General features: G+C 53.7%; 2 protein-coding genes across 2 annotated transcripts in view; one reads left to right on the top strand and one right to left on the bottom strand.

Annotated features, from left to right (window-relative positions):
* The window catches only part of LOC113203295 (uncharacterized), a 5,934-nt gene extending 4,569 nt beyond the window's left edge, over window positions 1-1,365 (bottom strand). The window contains exons 1-2 of the mRNA XM_052268900.1: window positions 1,291-1,365; window positions 935-1,029 (exon numbers count right to left, since the gene is read on the bottom strand). The gene's annotated coding sequence lies outside the window, so the exon portion shown is untranslated. The remainder of the gene's footprint in view (window positions 1-934; window positions 1,030-1,290) is intronic.
* Window positions 1-3,859, top strand: part of LOC113204273 (uncharacterized) — a 23,316-nt gene that overhangs the window by 2,627 nt on the left and 16,830 nt on the right. The window lies entirely within an intron of this gene.

Genomic DNA, 3,859 nt, shown 5'->3' with positions numbered 1-3,859 from the left:
AGACTCTGGAATTCGTCTCAACTAGTGTCATTTGTTTCCCCGCCAAGGCTGACAGAGGCTGACAGTAGAGCCCCTCCCCCTCCTCCTCCTCCGCTGTACTTTACTTTTCTCAGACTCACACCACCCTCGAGAAGCTTGTTCCCACTTTGAATTTCGCTCCCCGGAAATTGTTGCGCGAGCAGACACCGCACCGCTGTAGGGCGGGGCTCGACTCGCGTCTCTGAGCAGCGGCGGCTCGGGGAGAGAGAGAGAGAAAGATAGATAGAAAGAGAGAGAGAAGCCGCGCAAAACATATGCAGTGAGGAATAATATTTCGCTGTGCTCGGGTGGGTAGCGGCGGGCGCAGTACCTGTCTGCTGTCTCAACCATATGCAGTCCCATCGGGGGCGACTACCCCAATGCTTCTAAATTTCTACTTCAGTTTTGATTTCTTTTTCCTTGAGTTGCTCGATAAGCAGACTGAGAACATTTTTTTCCTGCCGGGCACTAGGACTACTTTGTTCCTGGCACAAAAAAGTTGGTTCCCGCCATCACTAAAATTAGTTTGTGGCAACAAAATTTTGAAGCTTGGCTACGAAACTTTTGTGCCCAGGACAAAATTGTTTAGTGCTTCCAAACTTCCGGTCTCGGGACAAAATGTTTAGTGCTCAGGACCAAAATTTTTTCGCAGTGTATTTCAAAAGAGTGTGTACTGTACACAAGGCACACATACACACAACTCCCTACCATTATTCATACATTTTTATCAACGACCATCAGAAAATGGGGTCCAAGTATGAGGGTCAGAATTTGTTTTTCCTCCACCATAATAGGATGTGACTGTACTAAATGCTTTTCCCCCAAACTCGCTAGATGAAGTTTCCGATGCCGCCCAGACGCGCTTATCTGTCGAGCCGCCCTACCGCCACCCGGGCGGCACGCGCCATGAACTCACCGCCGCCCTTCCCGGCTCCGTGCTCTCTGACGAGTAGCTGAAGACAACCCGCGCAGAATGACGACGCAAAAAAGTCCAACAAAGCAACTGTTTATCTGTTCGGGCAAATTTTTAATTTAGTGGCAACATTTTTGTTTTTGCAGCGAAATGTTTGCTGGCTTTGAGGCTTCTGTAAGTATAAAGTGGGTGGGTACTAGAGTGAGAAGAAAATAATTTATCTGTTGGAGAAAACTATCTTCTTCCGACGCGAAGCAACCACTTTGGTGAAACAGCGAAAACGTTTTGCTTAGACACAAAACAAAGTACAGCAAACTCACACACACTCGTTTGGCGCGCGTCTCTTTTCGCCTACTCACCGCCGCCGCTGCCGGTTGTGGGACCTGGGACCCGCTCCGCCAGCACGTGGGCGACACGTCGTCGGGCAGAATCCCACCACAGCGCCACCACCCTGTGTCAACAGCAGAGAGGTCCCTGAGACCAGCGGAGACCAGCCTGCTCTTCATTATGCCTCTCGGGGGTCGTGACGTCAGCCACGTGAGCTGCCCCGGGCTGCGCACGCGCGCCCACGCGCTGCAGGGGCGCAGCGGCGGCCTCCTGTACCGCGTTTCTGGACTACCGTCACAGCAGCCTAGGGTTTTTGCTTGATCGGTCAGCCCGTAAAAGTTCGCCCGGAAAGTACGTCCGCAGTTTTTTTTTTTTTTTTCACAAATTCATTCGGATGATTGAGGAAGCTAGGCGCCTGCGAGACGCAGGGTAGGCCAGTCCGCAGTACATACATGCACTGTAGGCGAGATGTTGCCCACCTATCAGGCGCTATGAAAGCTTTGCAGTGGCTGAACCTGGTAGGTTCTAAACGGAGAATGGCGGACGTATTTTCTGGATGGTCCATCAGGAGGACATTCCCCCACAGCAAATATATGCCCGTCATTCGCAGAGTTGCCGCCAAGTTCAGTCAATGGAAGCCCTCGTGTAGCGCCTGGTCGGTAGGCAACATCTGAGCTGCAGTGCACGCGTGCACCGCGGTGTGGCCTACTCCGAGTCTCGCAGGCGCCGAGCTCCCGTAATTTGACGAACCCCTTTCAGAACAAAAACGGACGTACTCAGTAGACAGAAAGTGTAAGCGTGTGTGCACCCCTTCCGAGGAAGAGGACGAGCCTGGATCCACCCCCGCGGCCCGCGCCACCGGGCCTGCAGCTGGTCAATGCTTCCCCGGTAATCTCGAACAATGGCGGGGCGGGCGCGGACGGCGTGCATATCGACAAGGTCGCCTCGCGTCGGCAGTCGACCGAACCGCCCGTCGGACTCTGCAGGGCCCTCAGCAGAACAACGGCCTGGACCGGGGTGACGCCGTGATGGTCACGTGCTTCACTGTCGCCCCTTTGCGCACGGATGGTCGGACTACGAAACAGGTGGATTGGTGTCAGAAATGCCAGGGTTTCATCCCTTATTGTCCTAAAAAAATACATTTAAAACTAAAGAAAAATCCAATAATAGAGAGGAGCAAAGAAAATACTGCTGTGGATGCGTGTGAGCGGAGGACGGCGGCGCTGTTTATCTCACCACCCGCAAAACAAATAAAATATACTACAGACATAGACTGACTCGGCCGCTGCGCGACAAACAGATCAGAGGTCAATCAGGGACGCTGGCAAGGGCTGCGCGGCGCGGCGTCGTCGGAGCGGGACGGGGCCACCATTGTGTTCTTACTTTTGCTCGATACGATAATTCTTGTTTACATTTTTTATACCCGCAGAAATGCAATGTTTTGGCGAGAGTGGCCTTTCTGATCCACTGGCTACGAGCAGCTGCAGCAGCAGGCTGTACTCGGCGTGGCACACAGTGTGAGTGTGACACAGAGTGTGATACGACTGGCGCCACGCAGCGCAAAAAACCTGGAGTCGCGATCCAGACCTTTGTATGTCGGCAATTCATTTCTTGATGTTTCAGCCCTCTGGTTGACTTCACGGCGGATGTGACCAAAGTCCACCGCTCTCGAGTAATTTTCCCCGCAATGCACAAGTCTGCATTCATCTAAACGACGCCCTGATTTCCGCCTCCTCAAAAACCCCTAAATCTATCGAGACACGACTCCGAACAGGGAGCGCACGAGACAATTCACCGAGATTACAGCTGTGCGGACGAGCGGCGGGGAAGGTGGCGCGACGTCACCGTCGCACAGTGTGCTGTGTGCAGTTTGATGAGCGAAGAAGTAGTGTAACATATGACGTCGTATCGGGGCCACGTTCCACCTCCATGTGCCTGGTGCATCCTGTCAGCATGCGGTAAGGCCTGCCGCCTGCCTGCGGCCGAATCGTGGTCCCTAGGCGGCCGCGGAGGTGGCGCGGGGGTGGGCCACCGCCGAATCCTGGGTCTGGAGCCGGCGGAGGCGGAGGCTATAAGTTCGGCGTCGGACCGCGGCCCCCGGTCCAGTCCAGTCAGCCACTGCACCTGTACCTGCGCTGCGCTCCCGGGCTGGGGTGAGTGAGCAGTGTTGTTGTTTAAGCAAAGGAAAAGAATAGAAGAGTCAACTAGAACTGGGGGGAGAAATTACAGTGGTGGTCGGTCATTCGGCTTAACGTTTGTAGAAACCGCTTCGAGCCGCTCGGTCGAGCCTTCACCACTACGATTTACTATCGGCTAGTGGGCGTGTCAATATCCTTGAGGTCATGTACCAAGGTTGAACAAAAGTAAAAATCTCTAGTAAAACGCTGGATCAGGAGGACCTTGTGCTGGGTCAGTCTAATCTCGCGGAACCCGATCGAGTACGAAGGAAAGTCGAGTCCGCCGTTTCTGGTTGCACTTCACCAGCACACTGTAATTCCTAAAGGCAACTTTTTGAGAGGTTGCCTTTATTGTTACTCCCCAGGCAGTGAGAAATCGTGAATGTTGCCCCTAGTAAGGCAACAACCGAAAGTGTCCGGGCTC

This window comes from Frankliniella occidentalis, unplaced genomic scaffold (assembly GCF_000697945.3).
Source record: "Frankliniella occidentalis isolate FOCC.00 unplaced genomic scaffold, Focc_3.1 Scaffold78, whole genome shotgun sequence".
Classification (NCBI taxonomy): domain Eukaryota; kingdom Metazoa; phylum Arthropoda; class Insecta; order Thysanoptera; family Thripidae; genus Frankliniella; species Frankliniella occidentalis.
The sequence above is the reverse complement of the archived record's forward strand: the minus strand, read 5'-3'. Positions and strand labels throughout refer to the sequence as shown.